This window comes from Mesocricetus auratus, unplaced genomic scaffold (assembly GCF_017639785.1).
Source record: "Mesocricetus auratus isolate SY011 unplaced genomic scaffold, BCM_Maur_2.0 Super-Scaffold_100008, whole genome shotgun sequence".
Taxonomy (NCBI): domain Eukaryota; kingdom Metazoa; phylum Chordata; class Mammalia; order Rodentia; family Cricetidae; genus Mesocricetus; species Mesocricetus auratus.
In genome coordinates, this window is record NW_024429192.1 from 6,137,585 (window position 1) to 6,152,275 (window position 14,691).

Genomic DNA, 14,691 nt, shown 5'->3' on the forward strand with positions numbered 1-14,691 from the left:
CCCTGCCACCCCACACCCCGCCTCCCACAGCCCTCTGCAGAGTCTCCCTCCTGAGCTCTTCTCTGCTAAAACTAAGGATTTGTTTTCCCTGCAGAAGTCATAGGCACAGTGCCAAAGGGATTGGCACCCCACGCCTCAAGCATACAGCACCCCAAGTGCAAGTGATCCTCCCCTTGCCCCAAGGCCACTTTGCCAGGGCAAGGCCAACTCAGCGCTGGCTTGAGTTCTGCCCTTCCTGGAGAGCACGTCCTTGGGAGATGGCTCTTCTACTGCCGATAACAGGAGCCCAGGCTTAGGGGCATTTCCTGTAAAAGGTGTATGGCAGGCAGTGTTGGCTTCGTCTTTCCCTCGGTGCACCTGTATAACACCGAGCCGCGTGTTTCCTTTTCTGTGTCTTCTCTTAACTGTGTTCCCAGCTGTTTCTCCCCTTTTGGGGGCACGTTTACTGTGGACACAGTAAAAAAAAAAAAAAAGAAACCTCAGGGTATTTTATTTGCATCTTCCAAGGCCATGAGAGCAAGAGCTGTTCCTGGCTCTGCATGTACACAGTCACATGCTCTTAAAAACATTTATTTATTTATTTATATATATTGTGTGTGTGTGTGTGTGTGTGTGTGTGCCTGTGTGTGCATGGACCACACGCGTGCAGGAACCTGTGAGGTCAGAAGAGACATCACACCCCCTGGAACTGGAGTAGATGGTTGTGAGCTGCCATGTGTTCTGGGAACCGAACCCTGGTCCTCTGCAAAAGCAGCCAGAGATCTTAACCTCTGAGCAGGCTCTCGAGCTCCTGGTCATGTGCTTTTGTGAAATCTGCAAAGTAGGAGATTTTAGCCACTCTGTTACGACCTCTGTGTCTTTCCTCTTTGAGTTTCTTTCTGACACACTTCTCATGGGTTGGGGTGGCTCTGAGAGTCTTGAGAAATGCCATGATGTCTTATAGCATTTACAGATGTAGATCAGGAGCAGCTGTGAAATTAAAAAAAACAAACTTTCTAAGCCAACGATTACAAAAACGAAATTTTAGGGGCTGGAGAGTTGGATCAGTAGTAAGAGCACTGGATGCCCTGGCAGGAGCCCCAAGTCCAACTCTTAGGGGACCCTGCCTCAGTCTCCTGCAACTCCAGCTCCAGGGGTCCCTGCCGGGGAACAACCTTATTGCACACTGTGAACACTTGTTGCTCTCCTTGGCTTAATAAAGGGCTAAATGTCCAGTAGCTGGGCAGGTAGCGGTTAGGTGGGACTTGCGAATGAAAAGGGGGGGATGGAGAGGGGGGAGTCACCAGAGGAAGCAGATGAGCATGCCTTGCTGAAAAAGGGTACCGCCACATGGTAGAGCTGAGATAAGAAACCTGGGTTAGCTTATGTTGTAAGACTAGTTAATAACAAGCCAGTTATTGGCCGGGCATTTATAATTAACAGTAAGTCTGTGTGGTCATTTGTGAACTGGCTGGCAGGACAGAGAAGTCTGCCTGCAGGATCCAACAGCCTCTTTCGGACTCTGGGCCCGGCACTCAAGTTGCACGCCCTTGCTGACAGACACACATGGAAAAACAAAATATTAAAAAAGCAATTTTTTGCTTGTCATGCCAGAGGAAAGACTAGGCTTATTTGTATGTAAATATACATACACGTGAATGTGTTCACATATATAGAGTTCAACACTTGACATTTTACATCACACTTACACATGTCTTGACTAATCGTGAAGTTAAAAGTAGCTTTCTGGACTTATTTAAAAAAGCAAATTGTGATAAATCATGCCACGGAAGGGACTGGATACCTTCCTGTTTCCAGATGATTCTATGCAAGGTCTCCATGGAGGCGAGGATAACATAGTAAAAGAAGTATAAAGCTTGGTGGGAAATCACAGTGTTCCCTTATTTTTCTAGATTTTGTGATGCTAGTGTATTTGGCAGCCTTAAAATGTTAATCTATTGTTTATTTTCTCGTTATAAATTAATACCATTGTGCCCAATTTTATATTCTTTATCGTATATTATTTTATATGAAGAGAGCTCACATACATCGTACAAACTTTAGGCTCACAAAACCTGAATCTGCTCCCCACTTTCCAGAGGCCACTGTCTTCCAGTCGATCTGAAATGTTCCCCTCGCACTAACAGCCTGAGCTCCCCCAAGCAGGCCGGTGAAAGGGACAGAGAGAAGCAGTGACGCGTTTGGGTATGTCGGGCCCCTTGGTGCCCCAGGTTCCGACTCCACTGCACAGATTCCTGCTCCCAGGAGTGGATTTGTATTGTGCTATCTTTGCTAAGCTGTGGCCCCGCTTGCTAGAGTTCCTCTCCGGGACTGAGTCAGACTGGGTGGAGACAGATTGTACACAGGGAATGTGCAGCCGTAATCTGGGGAGGTTGGGCTGTGGGTGAAACCTTGTGCCTGTGGACGCCTTGGACAGTAAGAATGAGCCCCTGCGGGATAGTCCACGACAGCCGCTTCACCCCCTGGGCCAGGCCTGTTTAGTTTTCCCTGTGGCAAAGGGTGCCAGCTTTCCCCGCAGGAGGCCTGGTAGCCGAGAGACACTTGGATTCTAGGCAGTCTTAGGTGTTAGCTTGTCCCGGCTTCCATTTCCTCCTGTTCACTTCCTTCCAATTTCCTGCCAAAGTGCTTCACCCTCAGACATTGGAAAGACAACGCCGCATAGACTGTGGCCCCCCTATAATGGTATCGGATCAAACCTTTATAATATGCTCCCTACATACTCGTGGTGCCTAACCTCTGCTGCTGCTGTTCACCCTGCCATTCATTCATCCCAGGCCCCCGAGCGCGCTCTCTGCTCATCGCTGATCTCTGCCGGTGAGTCTCAGAGGCTGTGTTTCTTGAAGGTCACCCGGGCCGGCTTCTCTGCTTCTGCTGCCGTGGATTTACCAGTTTGTCCCTCTTCCTGTCTTCCCCTGGCCCCCTGTTTCCATGCCCACGATCTAAATTCTGGTCTGGGCTTCTGCTCCCAGGAAACTTTGGTCCCCCACTGCTTGGGACCACTTTGTTGGTGTCTACAGGGTGACCCACCGACTTCTGTGTGTGTTTGCGGTTGAGCGCCCTCTGTGGATATAAACTGAGCCTCATGTTTGAGTCCAACCCAAAGCAGGACCCCGATGACCCCTGGGTGAATGAAGGCTTGGTTTGTTGCTGGCAACCTGTTTTTTCAGGTTCAGGCTCAGGGACATTGGCACAGAAGCCAGTGACCTCTGCAGTTCCAACTTCCTTAAGGAACGGCTTGTTTTTGTTCACGGTTTCAGAGAGTTTGGGTCCATCACAGCAGGGACAGCTCAGCAGCAGGAGTGTGGAGTGGAGGCTGTCACGGAGGACCTGAGAGCAAGGAAGGAACCAGGGACAGGTGAAACCTTCCAACACCCAACCCTGGGGAGCCACTTCTGCCAGCGAGGCCCTGTCTCCCAAAGGTTCCTTGGCTCCTGAATTAGCGCCACCATCTGGTGGCCAAGTTTAAAGCATGAGCGTGCAGCGGGAAAGCTCAGATTCAAATGAAACCTGCAGGGAAGAGCAAATTCCCTCCTGTCGGTCTCCGGGCAGTTTTCTTGCTGGAGTTCTCAGTGGAAGACCTGAGGTTTGGCTTGCTTGGGCTCTCAGGAGAGGACGTGTGCCATGAAATCTCTTGGTTTTGTTGGTTCGGAGAACTTCAGATTCATCTGAATTCTAGGAAGATTAAGATGGTGTGTGTGTGTGTGTGTAAAATATGAGATCCTGTAATGTTCCAGGAAGAGCCTGGCAGTTAAGCACATTAGAGCCGTTGTTCCGGACAGACTCCAGGCTCCGTGCAGTGTGGGTTACTGTAAGTCACAGAGAAGAGCAGGGGGGCGGCAGACTGACCAGCCTGAGTCACTGCGGGTGCCACCCGCAGATCTGGAGTGACAAATGGTTCCATTCTCTCAGTCCTGTGTTGAGACCTTACTCCGCTGAGTCTCACTCAAAGCTATGATGGAAAGCAGGGCCTGTGGGTCTTCCTTTCGAACTGTCCTGAGTCTTCTGTCTGGGGGAGTTTTCAGTCTTTTTCTTTTCTTTTTTTTCTTTTTTTGGTTTTTTCGAGACAGGATTTCTCTGTATTGTTTTGGAGGCTGTCGGTCCAGCCCAGCCTCGAACTCACAGAGATCCGCCTGCCTCTGCCTCCCAAGTGCTGGGATTAAAGGCGTGCGCCACTACCGCCCGGCCAGGGAGTTTTCAGTCTTATGAATACTGTGTCCATCAGGAAAATTCAGGTTCCCAGCCCCCTCTTGCATATAGCACAGTCGTTTTATTCAGTTGTGTCAATTTCATCTTCCATGGGAGTGACTCTACACTGCATGTCTTCACTGGCCCCACGACATACCAAAAAAACCCACTTCCAGTAACTACCTGGCCCACCTCATAGATGCCTGATTCTTCAACAGTTATTCTCTTTTTAAATTATTTTATTTTACATGTCTGAGTGTTTTGCCTGCATGTGTGTCTGTGGACTATGTGCAGGCCTGGTGCCTACTGAGCTCAGAAGAGGCCATCAGATCCATGGCTGTGAGCTGCCCAAGTGGGTTCTTGGCATCAAACCAAGGTTCTTTGCAAGAGCATCCAGTGCCCTTAACTGCTGAGCCATTTCTTCAGCCCTCTTCAACAATTTTTCACCAACCCCATAAAAAACCAAGAGTTTCACCTTATCTACTCTACTGGCTAAAGATGATCATCCCAGCTCTCTTTGCAAACATCCATTCAGATCCTTTCTAGTATTGCCCATACCTGGACCGTTGCGACGCCCTTTGTTTTAAGAATATATATTTGGCCCTAACCTGGCAGGGAGACCCCATGGCTATGAAGGTGATCTTCCAGGGCAAGCCTTATCCATTGTGCACAAGATGTGTTGACCCCTCTGACACTCCCAAATGGGGGAAACTGGGCTGCATGCTTTGTGGTAGTGGGGGTGGCATTTGGCCTCTTCAAGAAGTGCTAAGAAATCGAAAAAGCATTTAAATCTTCCCCCCCAGATGCATGCTTTGACATGACTACTGTTACTGTGTTCTTGAGGGATGCGTCTGCACCTGTTGTGGAGTATTTGTTTAACCAGGCGAAGATGTGTTGCATTTATTCAAGCTGCGTTTGTTAGCTATGTAAAGGTGTGTTGCATTTTCCTTAATTAAATAAAATTAACCTGGACGCAACGAGGTGGGCTTAGCAACTGGTTGACAGGAAGTAGCAGGGAGGGGCTTAGCATGGTTTTTTAAAAAATTTTTTAGTTGGGGTATTGTGGAAGGGAGTGGCTTCTCCGGACTCCAGTGAAGAGAGAAAGTTAGCCAGTTGCTACTCTAACTCTCTGAGCTCACAGGTTTTCACCCTAGCCTTTGAATCTGAGTTTTATTGGAGTGGTAGAGATTTAGTTAAGTCAACTTTTAGTGGCAGCAACAGAGCCATTATCTGGGGGGAACAGAACTCCCCCCAGGCTATGGCCTTAGCGACTGGGCCTTAGTATTATATAAGTCGCAGTCCCTGTAACAAGGTAAAACAGCCTGAACCTCTGTGACTCTTGCTTCCTGTGTCTTGTTTATTTGTTGGCCGAGAGCCTCTCCTGTGTGCATGTGTGTAGATGTGGGTGTGCATTTGTGAGTACATGTGTGGGTTTGTGTGTGTGTGCATACACATGTGTGCGTCTGTGGTATGTGTACATGTGCGCATGTTTGGGACAATTCTTGGGCCTTGAGTGTGCCGATGTGTGAGAATATCCACAGAGCAGAGTTGCTGGGAATGGACAGCCTCCCCCCACCCGTGTCTGATTGCATGTAGCTTGTTTAGGAAGTGGCAGTGGCTGCCTGCGTTGCTCCGACGTAAATGCACTGCATGAGTTGAGTCTAACTCATTTCCTGCTACAACCCCTTGAGAGTTGCCAGTTAGGCTTTCTGGAGGCAGACTGGGTTGCCACATTGAGGCGGGTGTAATCCAAGCCACAAGTAAAAAGACTCGCCCTGAGTACTTCCCAGGAAAGGGAGAGCCTTCCATAGGGCTTTGGGTCCTACTGAGACCCCTCTGGAGGCCTCATTCCTCCCATCGAGAATGCCTGGCATGGCAGGCAGTCAGCCTGGGAGCCCCCAATTCAGGGATGAGTGAACCATGGCCCTCAACAGTGAATACTGTGAGGCCTGACTGGGCCCGTTCAGGAGTCTTCCGTTGGTTCCCTATTGCTGCTGTGACGTGTGGCCACAAACTCAGTAGTTTAGGACAAAAATGGCAGGAATCCCAAGAGTTGGCACAGCTGTAAGGCCTGATGATAGGTTATTGGGGCACGCTATTGAAGTTTCCAGTGAACTCCAGTGTTGTTTCTCTCTGTCTCCACAGCCAGGAACTTCTGCCATGAAGTTTGTCACTACTGGTCTGAAGAAACGGGGCTGACCAGCCTCGGATCTCAACCCTTGAAATTGTGAGCCAACTTGAACTTTCCCTCCTGTGGGCTGATCTGCTTCAGGTGTTTCTCCGCAGCGCAGGAAGCCAGCAAATGTGCTCCCATGTTGGGGGTAGGTCGTAGACAGCTGCAAACTGTTAAGCACCCCACTGCAGAGGTCACTCTGACTGACGGGCGGGCGGCAGAGGGCCACTGTCCCAGCACTTCTCCCCTGGATGGTTCGCTTTCGGTTTGCGGACCGTCCCTCGGCACCCAAACAGCGTCCCTGGCTGCCCACCACGCCGCCTTCCCTGTCTCAACTCTAAAGGCCATGACCTGGCAAGAATATGCATCCCGGGCTGGCACTGATCTCGCTGTTAACTCACTGAAAGTCAGGCTTGACTAAGGAGGGAAGTCCTGGGCGTGTGGCCCAGTGGTAGGGCGTTTGTCTGCTGTGCCCTGGGTTCTCCAGAACTGAGAGGGGGGAAATTAAAACAAAAACAACAGAAAATCTAAGCGGGTGTAGAAGGGTTACACTCTCTTCTGGCCTGGAGACCTAGAGCAAGGGAAGGTGGGAAGGATTTGCTGCACTTCTTAATGAATCCTTGTACAATAATCAGGGAACATGGCTTCATCTTCTTGGCCTCAAGAAGGCAGCGGGGAAACCAACACCTGGGAAAAGCTGGCCAGTCAGGAGGTGTTGGCAGTGAGAGAGTTTATTGAACAGCAGCTCTTCTCTCCTCTCCTCTCCTTTCATTTTTCCTTCCTTCCTTCCTTCCTTGTTTGTTTTCCAAGACAGAGTTTCTCTGTGTAACCGCCCTGGCTGTACTGGAATTTACTTTGTAGATCAGGCTGACCTCGAACTGAGAGACCTGCCTGCCTGTGCCTCCTGAGTGCTGGGATTACAGGTGTGTGCGCCGCCACCGCCTGGTTGGAATAGCAGCTTTCTTTATTGAATCCTTTTAACTGCTCCACTGGTAAGTCCTGGGCATAGTCTCCTTTTGTATAGGCTCCTGCTAGAATTGAGGCTTCTGGGAAAGGTTGAGGGGAGTAGCCCTGACACCCTCTTGGATTAGCTTGGTCAATACCTATGGAAATCAGCTGGACCTTGACCCCCAGAGACAAGAGCAAATTAATGTTGTAACCCATTCCTGTATTTAGAGTTAATTGGAGAGCACTTTGGAACCATGAACACACTATATGGCCATTTGTGCCGTGTGCATGTCCACGGTTTGACGCCTGTGTTTTCAGGAGGAAAAGCACAATTCATGTTTCCATTTGCATGATATTCTAAGTAGTGGGATAAACACAAGATCATCTGTTTCATCCCTTTGACCAGTCAATGTGTCCCACGCAGGACACTGCACTGGTCACTTGTTGCTATTTGGTTATCAAATGGATTGTTGCAGTAAGGGTCATACAGCGAGGTGTCAAGGAACCCTAAGATGTAACCTAACATTACATCACCATGCTACACCAGTCACCTCACCTCAGGTCCCCTTTTAGGCATTACGTCATCTCACCAGGGGAGTAGGTACAGCTCAACAGGGTGTTCTGCGAGCAAAAGACTACACTAGAAGAACGGTCTAGTATGTTGTTATAACTGTGCTGTTTTACCATGTTATTGTTTTGTGGTTTGTTTTATTTTTTTTCTGAGACAGGGTTTCTCTGTGGCTTTGGAGGCTGTCCTAGAACTGGCTCTGTAGACCAGGCTGGTCTTGAACTCACCGAGATCCCCCTGCCTCAGTCTCCTGAGTTCTGGGATTAAAGGCATGCGCCACCACCTCCCAGCATCAATTTTGCTTTTTGAGATAGCCATTTTTAGAAGAGAATGTATTGGTTTACATATATGCATGTATACCCACATGAATGAATGTGCACCACATGGGCTGGGTTTATGTATGTATGTTTGCCCGAATGAATGTATGTGTACCATGTGGGCTGGTTTTCATGTATGTGTGTTTGCCCACATGAATGAATGTGTGTGTACCATGTGGGCTGGGTTGGAATTGTAACTGGGTGTTCCTTATCCAGACTCTGGACAAGCTCTTAGAGTAGGTGACCTCACTGCCAGTAATGGCCCCGGCTAGTTCGCAGTGACACGGCAGAGGTATGTGGTGTGTGAGTCACAGGACCCTGAAGAGTCCTGTCTCTGGGAAGGGGGGAGCCAAGCCCTTGGAAGGGGTGAAGCACAGCACCACAGCACTAGATGAGACACTCGTTAGGATGTAATCAAGGATCAATTTCAGTCCATCATGGTCAAGGATGGCCTGGGAACCCTGTTAGGGACCGCCACAGTGCACTGGCCAGGAGGTGGAGTGGCGGAGTTGAAGAGACAACTCCTAATTAGGAGGAAGCTAAGCTGGTAGCTGAGGACATGGTGGCATGCGCAGGGGCGTCTCCCAGCTGGGGCCAGACGAAGAGACAAAAGAGATTCCCCTAGAATCTAGAGGACTCTACACCGTAACACCCCCTAGGAGTGGCCCTTCTCCTGGACAACTGATGAAGGTGACGGGATCCTAGCTGGGTAAGGTCGCCCTCCTGAAGCAGACCCACTAAGCTAGGGAAAGACTAGATGCATAGGAAGGTGGGGTCATAGCTGAGGATGGCCCAGGGTCCTCTTCAGAACACAGTGTAGGCCACCTGCTATGACACGCTGAAGTACCGGCGAGGTTCCCTTAGTTAGAGCGAATGGCTGTCTAGGATAGGAGGTCGCACTTCTAGGAGTCACATCTGTGGGCTAGCCTCCACTCAGCCCAGGGCAACCTTTCAGTCAGTATGTAATTTGCACCCAACCCCCGTCGGGGAGAGCCTAGATCGCAGAGCAGTGCTGCTCTGTTGTGCGGTTGAAGTGAGAAGACACTTCTATCGGTGGTGAAAGTCCTGCAGACACAGACATGTGGTTAGCACGCCATAACCACACAATATCAAAGGTTCTCTGCTACGTGTGAAAGCAACAGTGACTTCTACGAACTCCAGGGAAGCTTGGCAGGCCTTCCTCGAAGCTTTCTGGTGACACTCAGAGCCTTGTCTAAATCACACCGGTTCCTCTGAGGCCAAAGCTGTGTTCTTTCTCCCGTACACACGGCCTCTCCAGGTGCCAGGAAACCACGGCCTGATAAACAAATCTTGGTATGTTCAAGGGTCACATAGAAGAGCGAGGGAGAGGGCTGGAGAGGCAGCTCAGTGGTTAGAAGAGCACTGGCTGTTCTTCCAGAGGACACAGGTTCACTTACCAGCACCCACGTGGCGGCTCATAACTGTCTGTGGGCACATGCACTGTCTTGTATTGGAACAAGGGTGCCTACATGGTTCTTCAGAATTCTCGCAGCCAGTGCTCAGGACCAGCAAGGCAGCTGGAAAGGGCTGTGCTCCCAGGATCTCCCAACCAAGTTCAGAAACAAAGACAGGTGGACAAGTTATACCAGGGTGAGGCAGAGGAGGAACAAGGCAAACAGATTGGACCGATGTGTGGGCGTGGCTTCTGTGGGCGTGCCTCGGGCAGCCGGCAGTGACTTTAGAGAGGGCGTTACTAAAGCGGCAGCCTGGAAAGTTAAAGGAGGATTAGCCGCTGAGTGGGTGAGCAGAAGCAGAGAAAGGGGTGGGGGTAAAGCCTGGCGGTGAGATCCCAGCATCCTTGCAGGCAGAAGGAAGGTACCACTGAAGGAGGAAATAAAGGCTTTGAGCCTGTCTCCATATGTCATGCTGGGGTTGAGATGTTAATTTCTAAGGCCTTGGCTCTGAGGGTGGCACTGTTGGGGGGTGGTGTCCTTTGGGCCACAGGTCAGGGGAGGTCTTTAGGACATCGGGGGCTGCTCTCAGTAGGAGCTGTATCCCTCCCTCCCTTCTCTTCCCCTTCTCCCAATTTTGGTGTTTTCTTTACTTTTTTTTTTTAAAGGGGGTTTAATAGCTTTTTTTAAAGGTTACTCCCATCTAGGGCTCTGCCTCTCCTCTCCTCCCCTCCTCTCCCCTCCTCTCTCCTCTCCCTTCCCCATTTGCTTTCTTTAGGCTGAAGATGTGGCCACTGGCCCCTGTGTGTACTCTTGGCATAAGAGTTGCTTTTGTCGCAATATTTTATCACAGCCACAGAAATGAAGCTAAGAGCTTATATTGACCTTTTTATCTGCAAGGTTAAAAACAACACCAAGAACAACCTTGTTCTGCAGCTTCTCAGAGCAAGTTGGAGCTTGGATCAAACCTTAAAAAAAATTACCACAGGGAGGGGAAGGGCAGGCTCGGTGTCCAGGCAACTAACATATGCACAAGGGTCTGGGTTCAAGAGTCCCAGGATCACAGAAGAGTAACCAGATAAACGAGATGTGGTCCATCCATGCAATAGAATCGTACTCAGCCATAAAAGGGACAAGGTACTGATACTGAACATGGGTGAACCTACCTGAAAGCCTGAAGGTGCTAGCCACAGAAGTATGGTCCCATTGTCTTAGGGTCCTTTCTATGGCTGTGACAGGGCACCCGAGATAAAAGCAACTGTAAGGGAGACGGTTTACTTGGCTCACAGTTCTGGGTCACAGTCCATTAGAGTGGAGTCAGGGCAGGAACATGAACATCTACCCACACCTGCAGTCAGGAGTAGGAAGAGAATGGATGCATTCTCCTCTTTTATATGGTTCAGGACCCAAACCCAGGAACGGTGTCACCCACCTTTAGGCTGGGTCTTCTCACATCAGTTATTTAAAATAAAAATTTATACTTACAGACAGGAGGTGGTGGCGCACGCCTTTAATCCCAGCACTCGGGAGGCAGAAGCAGAGTCAGGAGGATCTCTGTGAGTTCGAGACCAGCCTGGTCTACAAGAGCTAGTTCCAGGACAGCCTCCAAAGGTACACAGGGATACCTTGTCCTTTGGTGCCAGACATCTGGCACCCTAACCCCTGGCACCCCTAGCCCAGGTCACTCACTGCTTTATGGTAGCAGTTAGGGTGGTCGTCAATCTCATTGTAGAGGAAGGGCAGTTAAGGTAGACTCTCCACTATTGCTTAGATTCTTATTTGGGGTCATCTTTGTGGGTCCCTGGACATTTCCCTAGTGCCAGATTTCTCCTGAAACCTATAATGGCTCCCTCTATTCTGGTATCTCTTTTCTTGCTCTCCTCAACTGATCCCTTATGTCCCGTCTCTCTCTCTCTCTCTGTCTCTGTCTCTGTCTCTGTCTCTGTCTCTGTCTCTGTCTCTCTCTCTCTCTCACACACACACACACACACCCTGCTCCTAATTTGCTCAGGAGATCTCTTTCCCCTCTCCTGGTGTTGATGCATGTCTCTCTCTCTCTCTCTCTCTCTCTCTCTCTCTCTCTCTCTCTCTCTCTCTCTCTCTCTCTACACACACACACACACACACACACATTTAGATTAAGTTTTGTGAATGGAGATAGACATGGATCTATCTGCAGTCTTCTACAAGTCAGCATCCAGTTATGCCAGCACCATTAGTTGAAGATGCTTTCTTTTTCCATTGTATATTTTTAACGTCTTTGTCAAAACTCAAGCTGAACAGAGAACCCAGACACAAAAGGCCACAGAGCGCATGGTTCTCTTCATCCGGTGCATGTAGAGGAGTGTTAACGGCACCACACGTGCTCACAGGTCTGCTGCTCACCTGCGAGATCACACGAGTCCCCAGGGTGCTCTGAGGTCGTGGTGTTTAACCCGAGCCCCCTCTCTGATCTAATTTGTGCTTTAACAGGCTCATGATATTTAATTCCTTATACTTACAATTTGTAATCCTTAGCTATGTTTTCTTATTGTAAACACTCATTTTGAGAGGTGGGCAGTGGTGGCGCACGCCTTTAGTCCCAGCCCTCGGGAGGCAGAGGCAGGCAGATCTCTATGAGTTTGAGGCCAGCCTGGTCTACAAAACGAGTTCCAGGACAGTCTCCAAAGCTACAAAGAAACCCTGCCTTGAAAAAATTCATTTTGAACCTAATTTTTTAAAAAATAAAAGTGCAGGGGCTGGAGAGATGGCTCAGAGGTTAAGAGCAGTGGCTAATCTTCCAGAGGTCCTGAGTTCAATTCCCAGCACCCACATGGTGCCTCACAACCATCAATAATGAAATCTGGTTCCTGCTTCTGGCCTGTAGGCAAACATACAGGTAGAACACTGCATGCATAATAGATAAATCTTAAAAAATAAAAGTGCATATGAGTGTTTTGTACACACGTGCCTATATGTACCATATATGTGTAGTGCCCACACAGGCCAGAAGAGGGCACTGGATCCCCGGGACCAGAGTTACAGATGGTGGTGAGCCACTTTGTGGGTCCTGGGAGTCAACCCTGGGCTCTCTGCAAGCACAGAAAATGCTCTTACCCGCTGAGCCATCCCCCCAGCCTCGTGTACTGTTTTCTTTCTAATTACAGATATGCAGAAATGCACTTTGCATATCATCTATGCAATATGCTTGCTCGCTTGCTACTGGAGACTAAACTCTGCCGGCTCCCTTTCAAATCGTTTAAAATGTGCTAGCTTATCTTTTGATGCTTTGACAATCTCATGCAATGTGTTTTGGCCATTTTCACAACTTTGTCCTCTCCCATGCCCCGTCCACTCCTGCTGAAGGCCTTCCTCTTCTGAGCAGCCCCCACATCTTTCACGGCTCATGCCGTGCCGTTTCTGTGAGCCACTGAGTGTAACTGGGCTTGTCTGCGTGCACATGATGTGAGCTTGTCTGCGGGCACATGATGTGAGCTTGTCTGCGTGCACATGATGTGAGCTTGTCTGCGGGCACATGATGTGAGCTTGTCTGCGGGCACACGACGCCGGGTGGCACACATTGGATCGAGCACTGAAGACAGTGACTCTCCTCACCCCAGCAACTGTTAACAGCCTTTAGCTCCTTGAGGGTGGGGCTCATGGTCTCCGCTCCCCACGTGACGGACGCTGGTGAGCTGGAGTCACGATGGTTGGGAGCCGCCATGCAGGTTCCGAGCATTGAACCCGGGTCCTCTGGAAGAGCAGCCAGTGCTCCTAGCTGCTGAGCCGTCTCTCCAGCCCCCCCTCTCCTTTTTTATTAGTTATTTGAGAGGCTCGTTGTGTAACGTGTTGTCTTCCTTGCCAGCTGTCTGGGCCCTGCTGAGCTGTCTGAGCACCCAAATAAACACACAGGACGCTGTATTAATTATGAAGCTGTTAGCCGTTTGCTTGGTTTCTTACTGGCTATCTCTGACTTAAGTATTTAACCCATAATTGTTAATCTAAGTATTTCTCTTACTGGAGAAAAGGGTCTGGACCTCTTACTCCTCTGGAGGCCTACATGGTGTCTGACTCTGCCTCTCTTTCCCAGAATCCTCCTTGACTCCTAGTCCCACCTATGTTGCTTCCCTATTGGCCAACAGTGCTTTATTCAACAACCAATAAGAGAGACAGATTTACAGAATGACATCTCCCATCATCGTTGCAATTTTTTCTTTCAGTGACAATACCTTAAATGAAATCCGTTAAACTATTTTAGTGAGCCTACTAACTGTCCATCTTCTGTCCAGCATCGTGCAATGGTTAATTCTAATTCTGTATATCCGTGGGGCTACCCAGACACCTAGCTAAACACTGTTCTGGATGTTTCTGTGCTGTCCTGGATTAGTGTCGTAGCCATGGCTGTGCTGATGGTGGTTAGGTCAGAGACCAGAATGACCATGGCAGGATTTCCTGACAGAATGTAGGGCACCAAAGAATGGGGAAGTCGTGGCTCACACAGCTTTAAGTAGAAGCAGGAACCAACCTGTTCTGATGGGAAATGTTTGAGCAGCGAGCCAGCTTGACTAGGCTTTAAATTAGCATTCTCATTCCTCTCTTGTTTGTTTTATTTGAGACAAGGTCTATGATAGCCCAGGGTGGCCTTAAACATGTGATAATGTTAGAGCCAGAGTGTAGTGCTGTTATGACCGACTAGTATCCTTTATTTTGTAATGGAAGACTTTTTATTTTTTAATTTTTTGCAACCATTTTTTTTAAGGAAACAAAAGTATGTCTGGGTCAGTGCTTGTAGAATCTTCTAGATAATACTGCGACTTTAAACTGTATTTTATCACCACCAATCGATGACATGAGAGCAACTTTTCCATGTTTATTACTATCCCGTCAGTACTGTACCATAGCTCCCGAGCACTTGGGGGGTTTAGACAGAGCAGTGAAGCTGTCTAACGCAGCTTGCAGAGGGCAGAGGTTTCAGGATTTGAATTTGAACCAGGTTGGATCTTAGGGCCCTTATTCTGTCAAGACATTTGGGCCTAATTGCAGAACCATGCATTCTGTCTGCTGTCTGCAAAAGAAATGCAGGGGGCCGGGCATTGGTAGCGCACACCT

The 14,691-nt window shown here is 49.1% G+C and overlaps 1 long non-coding RNA gene and 1 other non-coding gene across 2 annotated transcripts; both read left to right on the forward strand.

The window, feature by feature from the left end:
* Positions 1 to 4,785: 4,785 nt before the first annotated feature.
* Positions 4,786 to 4,944, forward strand: LOC121142093. The gene has a single exon (XR_005879105.1). It is a non-coding gene; the product is annotated as a U1 spliceosomal RNA (small nuclear RNA).
* Positions 4,945 to 5,253: 309 nt separating this feature from the next.
* Positions 5,254 to 6,884, forward strand: LOC121141746. The gene is made up of 2 exons (XR_005878685.1): positions 5,254 to 5,497; positions 6,331 to 6,884. It is a non-coding gene; the product is annotated as an uncharacterized LOC121141746 (long non-coding RNA).
* Positions 6,885 to 14,691: the final 7,807 nt, after the last annotated feature.